At 36.6% G+C, this 14,460-nt stretch overlaps 1 pseudogene across 1 annotated transcript; it reads right to left on the bottom strand.

Annotated features, from left to right (window-relative positions):
- Positions 1 to 11,975: 11,975 nt before the first annotated feature.
- On the bottom strand, positions 11,976 to 13,657 carry LOC308641816 (bifunctional 3'-phosphoadenosine 5'-phosphosulfate synthase 1-like; annotated as a pseudogene). Its single transcript has one exon. The product of its transcript is annotated as a bifunctional 3'-phosphoadenosine 5'-phosphosulfate synthase 1-like (transcript).
- Positions 13,658 to 14,460: the final 803 nt, after the last annotated feature.

Here is a 14,460-nt window from a genome sequence, read left to right as displayed (position 1 = left end):
GCATTCCATTGGAGACATGAAGCTCTGATTAGATGAACACTTTGAAAGATAGGGCTCTTATCCTACTCTGTATTCATAGCTCATAGAGCAATGCATAATATAAAGTAAATATTCCATAAAATGTGTTTTAATTAAATGAACATGGAGGACTAAATGAAAATTTGGTATAACTGTGACATTCATTTGTGATTCCCCCAATTATTTATATTAGTGAATCACTTTTACTTGTTTACTTATTTATTTACATCTTTAGATACACAATACTTTATCTTGGTCTTGAGAAGAAGCATGCATTTTGGCAGATAAATGGTAGATAAGGATACTTAAGTGAAAATTACTAAATACTCTCTTGACCTTTGTTTAGGGCATGGCCAAACAGCTGCTGGACGACTTTTAATGTTTTAAGAAAGTCTGGTTATCAATTCTTCGTTTTGTGCTTCCTTTTTGCTTTTCATTTCTGCAATTTTTTTTTTCAGGTGACTGGATTGGAGGAACTTCAGTGATGCACAACTGACTCATTCCAACTGGACTATAATGTGTTGTTATGTAAATTAGACAGGAGGAGAGCTGGTGTTCTCATTAAACTTCTAACTTAAAGACAAGTGTGGAGTTCTAACAAAGAACATTATAGGCTACTGTCAAGTTCATGGTCTTTGAGTGTTTTCAGTTTCCATACACAGCTCAGTTGAAGTTTGATGTAAAATAAGCTGAATAGACTAGCTTTTCTTTCACCCAGATGAGAGGTCATATCTTCCACAGAGAATAGTCAGTAACAACTAGAGCTCCCCATGTCTGCAACAAAATCACCCCTTCTTTTAGCTCAATTGTCATGGTCCAGAGAATTGGTCCAATTTTCCTTTGATACAGATTCTCATTGAATAGTGCTATACTCATATAAATACTGACTTTTCTGTAGCTAGTTGTGGAAAAAATACTCCTTCCATAGGGAAGGAGTAGAAGGTAGACAAGGTCAGGGTGGAAAGACAGAATTGAACTTTATTTCCTGAAGTGTAAAATGTCATGAGACATTGATATTATCATCTACCTTGGTGCATTTGTTTGCTTTGACAAGTACTCAAGAAATGATGCATTAACATACTTTACCAATCTTGGAAAAGGTGAAAGATATCTTATGAGTTTTGAGTCATTTTGTCCAAGAAATTCACAAAGACAAAAAAAATTTAGAGCTAGAAGAAACTTTAATAGTTTTCAATAATTATTAATTTGTCATTAATATTAATATTTACTTCAATTCCATCTTACCCAAACATCTCACTTCATTTAATATGTGAGAAATAATGACTTCAAGATGAGTTAATATTAAAGTTAATTGAAAGTTAGTGGCTCTACTCAAACTTTCTGAGTATGTGACACTAATATTTCCTAGGTTTCTTTGAGGTTTGTTGACAGATGACAAGTATACAAAATATATTCATATATTTACTTGAATTTGTAACATCAAATGTTCTTGAATCTTAGCATTTGCACCTTTGGGGATTAGTTCATTGCTCTGAGATCAGTACATGAATTAATTGTTGTAATTGGCATATTCATCTATGTTAGACTCTTACTCTGGTCTCTAGAGATTTCTGTTGAAAAATAATTATGTAGGAGATTGTGAAAAAATTTCACTGGAAATTGAATAATGGATAAATAGACCATTCAGAATATGCTTTCCCTTTTAATATTTAATGTCATTAAAAATAAGTTTTAAAGATTTTTGGCTAAAGAAGTATACAAGGGGATATTTAGAAAAAAACATTTGGACTATAACATTTTATAAGGACATTAATTTCAAACACATGAACTGAACATTTATCTCAGACAAAATCTAGAATGGATATTTAGTTATTGAATACTTAAGGAATAATTACTAGAACATCCCATGGATTCCCCAGGATAATCAATTCAGACTACACTTGTCCATCTTTCATGGGCTTACCTGACTGAAGAACCAGGAATGTATAGCATTTAAATGGCAAATGTGTATAGGCATTAGCAAAACATTTGATTTTTTAAAAGAAGTTTTAATAAAAGAGACTAGCAAATTATGACTAGATTTAAAACACTAAATATATTTGATAAGAGTTGAATAACTTTATTCAGAGTCTTCATGTATAACAATCTAATATCTATCATGTATTAAGCACTTACTATGTACCACCATTGTCCTAAATACATGCATTATCTTACTTTATTTTTAATGTAACCTATAAGAAATATGTTGTCATTTTACATAGAAGTAAATTACAGATTAGAGATTAAATAAACTTTTCCAAAACACTCAAAAAGCAAAAAGAGATGCCAATATGTGAACAGAAGTTGTTTGACTCCAAGTTGTTTGACTCTCTGCCACTGAATTAATATAATGGAAACAGAAGATTGACTAATATTGCCCTTGACTTTGCTTTAGTTCAGATGACCTTCTTTCTAGATTGAAATATGGAGGGCATGCTTTAATGACATATAATTATATAATTTTTACTTAACCTATTGGTATGAAACTATGGATCATTTATATTACTGATAGTTTTGCTTATTATATTAAGAATTTTATTGGGCACTTAGCTTTAAATACCAGAACCATGCTGTAGAATAACATAAAATGGTATTATTAACTTGAAATGAACAAGATAAAATTTAAGGACAGTAAATGTAAGAACTAGCCTATGGAGCCAAGAAAACAAAGTAAAAACATGTGATAGAAACAATATATATGTCACAAATATTGAAAAAAACTTGGAGGCTTTAGCTCACAGTAAACTCCAAGATATATAACCTTTTGAAATTGGTGCTTAGGGAACGTTTGTGATCACAGGTTCATTCACAAAACCACAGAACAACAAAGGGCATGGTGCCTGCCTGTGCATAGATCAGAGCACTTGAATACTGTTTTAAGTTCTAGTTACCTTAAAGCAATCATAGCAGCAGATGTCCACTTGAGATTGCTAAAAGTGTTGAAATCATGTGATAGAAAAAAAAAAAAGAATGTGGGTACTGTGGAAGGAACTTTATAAATGGTTTTAATCACTAAAAATATTTTCAAGTTGAATACTTTCAAAGATTAGTATACAAAGTATAAAATTGGTGTGTATGAATGATTATTATAAAGTAAAGCATTTTGTTTTAAAATGGGAAAGATGCTTTTAATAGCCATAGCTGTTTCAAGATGTCAGGTGCCATGGCCACCTCCTTATGAAATGAATGTTTAGCCCTACAGATATTTAAGCAGATGAAGAACAAGCAAATGTCAAACATTTGGTTAAAAAAAAACCAAGTTATCTCATCCTTGAGAAAACCATTAATTTTATGGTAATCTACAACTTTGGATAGGGTGAATGGTGCTATATAATTTTGTAGACAATCTCAAAAGCAGCAAGAACAGACCAACTTCTATGTGTCTTTCTAAGCTGTTCAGCCTATTCAGTTTCTGGTGCAAAATATTTTGCATATTTAAAAATAGGGCTTTAGAAATAGTTGCCCAGAATAACAGTGCCCTACCCTAATGAAAAATTCCTAGACTTTATATAAATAGAGAAAACAGGTAACTTTGGAAAACATTTTGAAAAACATGGCCATGTCATATATCACCTAGTATCTTCTGATTTCCTTCTTTTTTACTTTATCTTTTTTCAATTTCTGTCTGAAATTAATCCGAACAACAACAACAACAACAACAAAAATCTGAAAGCGAATGTTGGGAACCATAGTTGTTTTCTTTCCATTTATATGTCAGATAGCCTTTGGTATATCAAGTCTATGAATATCCATGAGAGTGATGTCTTTATGGTATTCTGAATGAGTGGGTGCTCTCCAATGTGATCCAATTCTTTCTCCTCTTTGGGGAGCACACAGTACAAGCAAGCATTGGAGAAAAGTATCAAAAAGCGGTTTGTCTCTTGACTTTTTGACTTTTCCTTATTCCCTTGCAGCAACAATCATCTTCCTCCTACCAGACTCTAGGACTTGAATATGCAATTACAGCCTGTTGTCTGCAGAGTAATTATAGTCCAATTTGACTTGTTGCACAGCCCCATGACAAGAGTGCTGACTGTCAGGCAGGGTCAGAGATCAGCCATTACACCATGGATGACAGGCCATGGCCTCTCTGGGAGTCTGTGGAAGGTTCTTCTCAGCTGTGGGGCGAGGCTGCAGCTGTCTGTGCATCGCTTCATATGACTTTGGATGAAAACGTGGACTGTTTCATGACACAAGTTCCCAGCATGCAGTTTGACTTCTTATTTTCTTATCAAAAACATGAAAATCATTCTGAAGTGAATGGAGCTATTTCTTTTGTTTTCCATAAAGAGGAATATATATATAAGCCAACATAAAAATATTATATTAATTTTCTTTATAAAATTAAAATATAAAAATGCTACTTGAAAAACATTAATATTTTTCATTAGGATGGAAATTGATGTCTGTAAGATATGAGAATAATTTGGATACAAACAAATGAATTATATTCACAGACAGAAAATCCTTATATATACTATAAAGAAAGAATCATAAAACATTAAGTAAAAAAGCTCATTGTATGTCAGTTAACCAAATCCTAAAAACAGGAATATTTCTTATATAATTTTTCTTCTTTTTGACTAGTCTAGATTTAAATCTCTGATAAGATATCAATTCAGATGTATTTCTAGAGAAAGATTTGCTGTTATGGGAAGATTCTTCATTCCCATTTTCAAATATTGGAAATATTTAACATAATTGATCTTCTACAAACTTTGGGGGAGACTGCTGATGTAACCATTGGTAATTTGTTTTTTTCCTGGTAATTTAAATGAATGACACTAGGAGAAAGTATAATTGAGAAGCTGCTCTTCAAATTTGTAGATGTTACTAACTTAAGCAAGAGTGCCAATATTCTGGAAACCAGATGGTCCTGAGAAAGCTTGTTAATCTAAAAAGGATGACATTTAGTAAGGGCCAATATAAAGTAGAAGGGAATAAAAGAAGCTTAAAGGCAAATATAGTAGGGAATAATGACCTAAGAAATTTAGTAGTAGTTCACTTAATAGGTATTGTGACTAAAATGATGTTATTAAATATGCTGGTGCAATATCATGATCTATCCAAGAAGACAGACACCAAGAAGTGTTTCTAACTGCTGTATTCTACATAAGGAGAATGTTGTGCTTCATTTCCACCACTCTGTTTTGTTATTTCATTCATGTCAGAGAGCTGGAGTGCACTCAGAATTTAGGCTAGGATTTTAAACTCTAGAAAGCCAGGTGGTAATCAGAGAAAAGTCCTTTTCAGGGTACCAGGCTGAGGGAAAGACACTGAAACCAGGATGTAGCTTAATACTGAGCAAGCAAACAGGAAGTGGACAGTAAGAAGCATAGGCAGGCTGAGTTATGTTGCCATGGCAGAGTTGAGAAAGAGGAAATGAGACTCAAACCGTCAAACCAGAAAGGTCAGCACCTGGAGTGTGTCAGAAGCTCATAATCCAGTGCTTCGCCTGCAACAAGGGAATTTGAGACAGGAATATTTCAGAGTTCTGGTTGCATGCCCACCTTCACCTGATCCTGTATGTTAATGCTACACCATTTCCATCATTTTAAAAACGTACCTTTAATGAAGGTTTGCTATGTGCCAAGTCATGTTATAGGGTTTCATTCATTAATTTCTCCATTCATTCCTTTTTTTAATTGATTTTATTTTTTTAAACACTCTACAGTGGAATGCATTACAATTCTTATTACACATATTCCATTCATTCTTTTAATCTATAAATATATATTGAGTTTCAAATTTGCCAGTTACTGTGATAATTACTAGGACACAATAGTGAGTTAAAACAAACATGGTCTTAGCTTTGAAGATATTAATGATACATTGGTACAACTGAAATAAATATACATATAACTTAAAATGTGGCAAGTGCTATTAATAGAAAGGAGTGCAAAAATCATTAAGAATCGTTGGGTACACAAAGGCTCCAAAATACAAACTAAAGGGATGCACAGCCTTTTCAATGAAATATTAGAAAATGTTTCACATCTAAGGAATGAGTAGAAGTTCAAACACAAGAGGCATATAGAACTCCACATATCAGAATCTCAATAGATGCTCTTCAAGACACATTAAAATGAAAATGTCTAATATACAGAATAAGAGTAGAATTTTAAAAGCTGCAAGAGAAAGGTAGCTAGTCCCATTTAGATGTAAACCAACATTTAGATTTCAACTGATTTCTCAACCCATATCTGAAAAGCCAGGAAAGCTTAAGATAAATACATACCAAGCTCTGAAAGAAAATTAGTGCTAACAAAGTTTACTGTACCTAGCAATATTACCCTTCACAATTGAAGATGAAATGAACACCTTCCATGACAAACAGAAACCAGAATTAATAATCACAAAACCTATACTACAAAACATACTCAATAAAATATTTCATGAAGAAGAATTGAAAACCAGCATAGAGATGAATTACACTAGAAAGAATAGTCAATTAAAGGAAGTCCAAATGTGAACCAAACATGAGTAATAAAATGGCAGGAAATGAAAATTATCTCTCTATAATAACATACTGGAAAGCAGCATGGAGATTCATCAAGAACTAGGAATGGAACCACCATATGACTCAATTATCCCACACCTTGGTATATATCCCAAAGATTTAAAATCAGCACACTACAGTGATGCAGCCACATCATGTTGACAGCAGCACAATTCACAACAGCCAAGACTTGGAACCAACCTAGGTGTCCTCATCAGATGAATGGATAAAGAATATGTCGTACATATACATAAAGGAGAATTACTCAGCCATAAAGAAGATTGAAATTATGATATTTGCCAGTAAATGGATGAAAGTGGAGATTATCATGCTAATGAAATAAGCCAGACACAAAACGTCAAAGTTTGAATGTTTTCTCTGATAGCTAGTACAAAATAAAAAGAGAAAAAAAAGAGAGAGAGAAAGCAGGTAAGGAGGTGGGAATTTCATCAAAACAGAATAAAAATTGGTGGACAAGATGAGGGATATTAAGGTAGAGGGAGGAGGGACATGATAAGGGATGAACAGTGGAGTGAATCTGATCTAACATTCCTGTGTACATATATGCGTATACTATGGTGAATCTCATCATTGTGTAATTTAAAAAATACTCTAAATAAATAACAGTAGAGCAGAGGGAAGAGAACAGATGGAGGGAGAAAAGGCGAGAATGGAGAAATACTGGAGGCTAAATTAAAGCAATTATATTCCATGTTTTTATAATTATGCAAAAATGTGTCCTAATGTAATATATAACTAAAACGAACCAATAAAAAAGATGCTAGACACATAGGTTCCCCAACTTGGTCTGAAAAGTTCTGCAACAAGAAGGGTGAACTGGAAAGAACTGAGAGAAGAGGAGAAAATGGTACTCTGGACAGCGAACAGCTCTTGAAGGACCTGAGAGCCAGGGAGGTTTTAGAAAGAATCACACAAAAGGGGATGGAGATATGGAAAGAAATCAGATGGCACAGGACCTGGCAGGGTATCTTGAGGAGCAACAGGAAGCTGTTGAGGGTTTTCAAACACTGATATAACATCATCCAATCTTTCTGAAGATCCCTTTGGCCATCTTCTGAAGAATGGATTGGAATGAATGTTTGAACTAATTGAGAGACCAATTGCTTGGACTGTTTAATAGGCAAAGGATGGAATTTCATTTAAGGTTCACAATCTGGTAGGATCTTCATTTTACAGAGGAGTAGACTTGCAGAGGTAAATCCCCAAAGTCACATGCCTACCATATAAAAGATAAAACTCTTGTGTTACATCTCCCTAGTCACACACTCGGTGAAATAAGTCTCCTACAAATGTATTCCTGGAACACAAGGTTAGTTTCCATGTAGATCAACTTATTGATTTATGCAAATAATATTTGTTGAGTGGCAGTTCTAGGCATAGGGGATATAATATTGGAGACATAAGACAATGGATCTTTTCGAATAAAGTTTACATTTTGGTGGATGAAAATAGCAACAGATTAACAAGCTAGCTACATAAATATCAAGGATAAAATGATAGCAAACAAAACAAAACAAAACCAAAAAAACCCCAAACAAACAAAAAACACACCCAGGCGTGTGATAGGCAATGACTTAATGGCTCCTTTTGTTTGGTGGTACCCAGAAAAGCCTTCCTGAAACCAGAATAACACGAAGAAGCTGCTCTCCCAGGAAGCTGAGGGAAGAGTCTCTCAAGAAGAGGGGATGGCTGGGGCAAAAGCTCTAAGGTGGGGACTGCATGGCAGGTTTGAGGGACAGAAGAACCTCAGAGTGGTTAAGTATCAGGGACAGCAGCACAGGATGCATTTGGAGAAATCATTAGGACTAAATTATGAGGGACCTTGCAGGTCAGGGGTTTAGATTTTGTTCTGGTTGAATGAGAGTCCCTGGGAAAGTGATTAAAATCAACAAGGTGAAGAAGGCAGGCCGGGATTTCAGTTTTAGATGATCACTCTGACTGCTAGGAGGAGGGTGGGAGGGAAGGAATAAAGGGACCCCAGCAGAAGGCTCTCTCACCTGCCATTCAGGTAAGAGACGAAGGTGGCACTGAGGAGGTGGCAACAATGGAATTGGCAAAAAGTGAACGTTTTAAACAAGTTAATGTTTCTTAGCTGGGGATGTGGCTCAAGCCGTAGCGTGCACGCCTGGCATGCATGCGGCCCGGGTTCGATCCTCAGCACCACATACAAACAAAGATGTTGTGTCCGCCGAGAACTAAAAAATAAATATTAAAATTCTTTCTTTCTCTCTCTCTCTCTCTCTTAAAAAAAAAAAGTTAATGTTTCTTAGATTGGTCAGCTTTTCATCACTGTGACCAAATTACTTGACAACAATTTAGAGGAGGGAAGATTTATTTTGGCTCACAGATTTGGAGGGTTTAGTTGAGGGTTGGCCAACTCTGAGGTAGTAACATTGTAACATAAAGACATGACAGAAGAAAGATGCCGCGAGTAATTCGACCGTAACTAGAACCATATTGAACAGAAAGGTCAACCTGTCTCAGAAGACTTTTCCATATCTACCAGTATAAACTGGAGAGAAGGATGCCCCATATGCACCACAGAAGGAAAACATTTTGCTTACTTGGGGACAAGGAAAGCTAATACTCAGAAGGCCAAACAGGCACTTTGATGACTTGGCCATTAGGAGGAATTGCTTATTTTCAGCAAGGTGCTAATCTCCAGAAAGTTCTATAGTGGAAGGAATTAAAAACCCATTTTACTCTCATATGTAGAATTCTAACATGGCTCCCATGACTTTTGTCACCCAGTGTTACTCCTAGAATTATGCTATGTGACAAAGGGCACTTTGCAAATGTAAGTAATGTAGTGGATCTGTGGAGCTTCCTTAGAATAGGGAGCTCATCATTCGAGTTCTTGAAAAGCAGAGAGTTTTCTCCTGGTGGCTGAAAAGGAAGTCACAGATATTCTAAGAATGAGAAACATTTGATGCAGTGTTTCTGGCTTGAAGAAGGAGGGGACCACAGGGTGAAGAAGTGAAGAAGTCAGTCCTACAAGCATAGGAACTGAAGCTGACCAGTACTATGAATTGGTGTGGAAGTGTGTTCTCCCGAGTCTTCAGATAACAGAATGCCCTTGGTTTTGATCTTGTGACGCTCTAAGCAGAGAATCTGAACATACCTACCTGGACTTCATACCTATAAAACCAAGAGGCAATGAATGGGTAGTGATATAAGCCAGCAAGTTTGTGGGAATTCTATAACTCATTGTTAGAGAACTATACTCCTATGACATGCCAGGCACTGTAATAGCTGTTAGAAAGCATACAAGGAGAATTATTCATGGACCTTGCTTACAGGGTGAGGCCTTGAATGGCTCAATCATTCATCTATGTACAGGGAAGAGGTAGAACTGGGACTTGTCTTGAAGTTCAGCCAGAACTTTTCTTTTATGTAGCAACAGCCCCACTTCCTTCTTCCTCACTTCTCCTTTATGAAGCAACACATACCTGGAAGCTACATGACTGACAGACATGCAACCCTTAAATTCAATGTCTGTATCAATACAGAATCATTGATGACTTAAGCTGGAATGTTGTATGATGAAAAATGTCTAATATTTGCTCAAGTTCATTTAAAAAAATCCAAACTTTGCACAAATAAGTACAATATTATACAGATACAATAGCTCAGTGTTGTGTTCTTAATGTACAAATATAAGTATCAGCTGAGCAGATAGACCTGCTAGGGTCTTATTTAGTGTTTAATGGAGCATGGTACACCTGAGTTGTGGTAATGTTCTTGTGTGCACTTATTTTAAATCAGTGAATATGTCTACTTCGAAATTATTTTTTAAAAGTGCCAACACAGAGCAATGAACTTTCTTATTAACAGTATAATTTTGATAAGAAATATGTACATATGGGAGTTAGAGAAGCTTTTGTTGAAGGATGGATTCAAAATGAGCAAACTTGGTGGTGCACATTGACTAACTCTTGTCTCTGAGGAGTTGGTATTAGTCTAACACACTGAGTGAGGGGACTACTTGAAATACTTTCAAACTCTCTGTCTGGAGGAAGCACTATCATATCACCATCAAGAAGTGACATAGACTTTTAACTGGTAGAATCAAGCCCCATTTAAGGGAATGCATATGTTCATGTTCTCCCTCTCCTTCCAGCAGACATAGCAGCTATCTGCCAAATTTTTGTGCCTTTTCCAAACTTGTCACAAAGAGGCAGCTCTCTAGTCAAAGGTTACATTTCTTAGCCCTCCTTATATCCAACTGTGTCCATGTGACTTGTTCTCATCTGCACACAATGTGCCTCTGTTTTTTTTTTCTTCATCTTCTAACCATAAGTAGAGGATTCATATGCTTTAAGTGGACAGTGGAGCCACAAGATAGAGTCTGCATCCCCAGAGTACCCTGTGGAAGATGACAGGCTGACCAGAGGTACCTATGTGGGGCTATTGGGAAGTGTCAAGTAAATTCATAGTGTTAAACTAAGGTGTGTGTGTGTGTGTGTGTGTGTGTGTGTGTGTGTGGCATAAACTGCTAATAATTCTGAAAATTTGACTATAATGATCTTCATAATCAGAAAGTTTTATACATATAATCAAAATTCTTTTCTAGAAGCATCAAGATGTCACTAGTACTTCAAACCCATGCTACAAACAGGTAGTCTAATCAAAATTATATCCAATTTAGCATTTTTTAAAAAAGCCAAAAAATATATTTTAAAATATATTTTTTAGTTGTAGATGAACACAATACCTTTCTTTCTTTCTTTCTTTCTTTCTTTCTTTCTTTCTTTCTTTCTTTCTTTATTTTTATGTGGTGCTGAGGATTGAACCCAGTGCCTCACACATTCTAGGTAAGTACACTACCATTGAACCACAACCCCAGCTCAAATTAACTATTGAATAAAGAAGTCTGTTCTGATTTGACAATGATCATAAGAATAGTTTATAACAGCTGAAATATCAATAGCTGATTGGAAGGAAGAGAGGAGGCAGTTTACATTTTCAGTGTAGAAAAAAATTCTAATTGCTAAACATGTCTTGAAAAATTTCCAAAACAAAGTCAAGCCATATTTACTGTTCAGTGATTTTTTTAAAGGGATGAAAAGTGAGATTCAATGTATATACTGGTTACAACTAATACAACAGCTTGAAAAAATGATGAGACAGAGCATACATATAAAAATACATGATTTTCAAATTATAAAATCATATTATAGGAATCTAACTGTTACAAGTGGAAAAATACATTAAAGCCAGCAGTGCGTTACACCAGTTCAAAACAGAACTCATAAGGTGAACAACACTGATGCAAGTTGAGGAAAACTGATTTTAGGAAGCACATCCAGACAGATACAACCACAAAGAAATGCCAAGAGTGACTATGTGGTCCACTCTGGGAGTTGGCAATGCAACAAAGGTGGAGTGATGACTAGGTTAATGCTTAGGTTTTCTCCAGGGATTCCGTCAGCATGGTCTAGGCCTTGAGTGCCACGAACCCTTCAGGAGGCTTCTGGCCTTCTTGGGCAAATTTCTGCATTTGAGTTCTTGAAATGAATTCAAAGTCTTCATGGCATTCAGAGTGATAGTAGTCCATGCGCTGCTTCTTGTTGCAAACTGCAAGGAGGTTAGGCCAGGGGCCATTGTCAGCACTTTGGTGCCCTGGGTTGAACCATAAAGATCCTTCCCTGTTTCCGGATGAGGCATGCCAGCGGGGTCTCCTCCAACAATGTCCAACTCTGCTCCTGCAACCATCTGTGCTCTGCAATGCCACTGCACTTCAGTCAGCTCAGCATACATCTGGGAGATGGGAAGATGGCTCCCACTGTGCTTTCAGGATTCAGGACTCCTTCCTCCAGCACCGCAGCATACTGCTTTATGCACCACATCAAAGGAACATCATTGTCCTTTGTCTAGCCACCAAAGGGGTGAAGGAGGAGGATGGGGTGCCAGTAGTCCCTCTCTAGAAGTTGCTTATGAGTGTCTTGCATTGACAGAGCATGTCCATTGTGAACTGGGTGACTACACTGGTAAAAATGCAAAGACAGCATCAGGATTCATATCCCTAAACTTCTGTTTGAGCTCAGTAGGAGTAAGACAATATTGACCAAGACCATCATTCCAATAAATTCAGTCCAGGTTTTGAAGATCTCCCCCAATCAGCCAATCTCCTGGCTCCATAAAAATCTTAATGGAGGGGTGGCTTTTGGGTGTTGCTCCCCCCTTCCGGCACAGCACTCCTGTTTCCTGTGTTCAAAACACTCCGGATTGGGAAGAATTGCCACACCATGGTTCTCATACATCAGAGCAAGTGCTGTCCAGCTGTCCAGCCTCTCCTTCTATTCTTGAGTAGCTGTCAGAACTATAGGCACTGACAAGTTAATGACATCCCCACCCAGAAGACAATCAAAGTGAAGGTACTGTAAGTACTCTCTCATGAAGCCGTTCAGTGGGGTTGTGAAACCTTCAGCCAGAACCTGCACCCATTGCATATCCACTTTATTAGTTTTCAATGCTGGTAATATTTCTGCATCTGTTTTTGCCAGATGAAGTTTATTTTCTGGTACATATAGTTCTTTTACTCCACAAGAGGCATCCACAGGAACAATATCCTGTTCCTGTAGAAGTTCCACAACTTGCTGGACACAGTCATTTACATCACAGGAGTCTGTTTTCAACACCAATTCAGGGGCTTCCGGTTTTTCATATTCAGAATCGATCCCAGTAAAACCTTTAATTTTTCCTACCTGTGCTCTTTTTTTTGTAGAGTTCTTTGACATCCATCTGTTCATAGACATGCAGGAGAACATCAACAAATACTTCAAAAAAGAGTAAAATTGCACCCTCATGGATTAGCCTTGCATTGTTTTGATCCTTTGTATAGGGTGATATAAAACTTGTGATGCACACTAAGCCAGCATCTGCAAACAGCTTAGCAACTTCTGTAATGAGCTGAACATTCTCTTCTCTGGCTTTGAGACTAAAGTCAAGATTTTTAAGACCTTGACGAATATTGTCACCATCCCAAGTGTAGCATGGAATGCCAAGGCAAACCAAGTACTCCTCCAAAGTCAGGCTCACTGTGGTCTTCCCTGCTTCAGACAGCCTGTTAATTTCCCACTCCAACTCAGGAACCAGAACAGCAGCATATGTTTGCATTTTAATAGATCTGTTTGTTACAGTGTATGATTGTGCCTCATTCTTGTTAAGTACCAGGAGTTTAAAAGTTACTCAAAAATTTGTGCTAGCAGATCTCTTATCTGACTGATGAAATGTTTTGTGTCATTTTTTTTTCCTGCTCCTTTTTGCCTCACTGTGCTCCCCAAGATTCTACATAATGCCAACTGCATTTTAAAGCAATGACAGCAATGAAAAACACAAAACATCAGTCATTGTCAAATACTCTATAAATGGAGACAGAGGAGGGGTTCAGATCTCTGTGCAACAAGGACAGAGGAGAAAGGTCAGTGATATATCATGTGGTGTAGGACTTCCCCCTTGAGCGATTTGCTAAGACTTGCTCCTATTGTATAAGCTTTTGTCTGATTAGAGACTTTTAATTCTAAGACTGAGCCTAAAGTTAAGATTGCAAATATTCAAGTCTCTCTAGAGCCCTGGAGAGAGAGAGGAATGCATTGCAAGTGGATTTGGAGGAAAATTAATTTTTGCCATTCATGAAGACCAGGAACTAATATTAACAATTGTTTAACTTATGAAAAATTAATTAGATGACTTATAAATTATGTATGTGGGAAAAAGAAAATCTGTCAATGGGTGGTTTGAGGATTCAGAAGAGCACTTTAGTTGATAACAAAAGGTATTTTGTGCAGCAGGTCACGTCAGGGTGGGCTTTTGCTCTTCCTTTGTGCCCGACCATGGTGAATACAGAATTGTTCTTATGTAACTCCCTGGGGGTGGGAGAACCAGTCCTGTCCATAGAGTGTTTATCATTATGTGTTTGT

This window comes from Spermophilus citellus (assembly GCF_964194105.1).
Source record: "Spermophilus citellus genome assembly, chromosome: 1".
NCBI classification, from domain to species: domain Eukaryota; kingdom Metazoa; phylum Chordata; class Mammalia; order Rodentia; family Sciuridae; genus Spermophilus; species Spermophilus citellus.
Note: the sequence above shows the minus strand (reverse complement) of the source record. Positions and strands in the feature narration are given on the sequence as shown.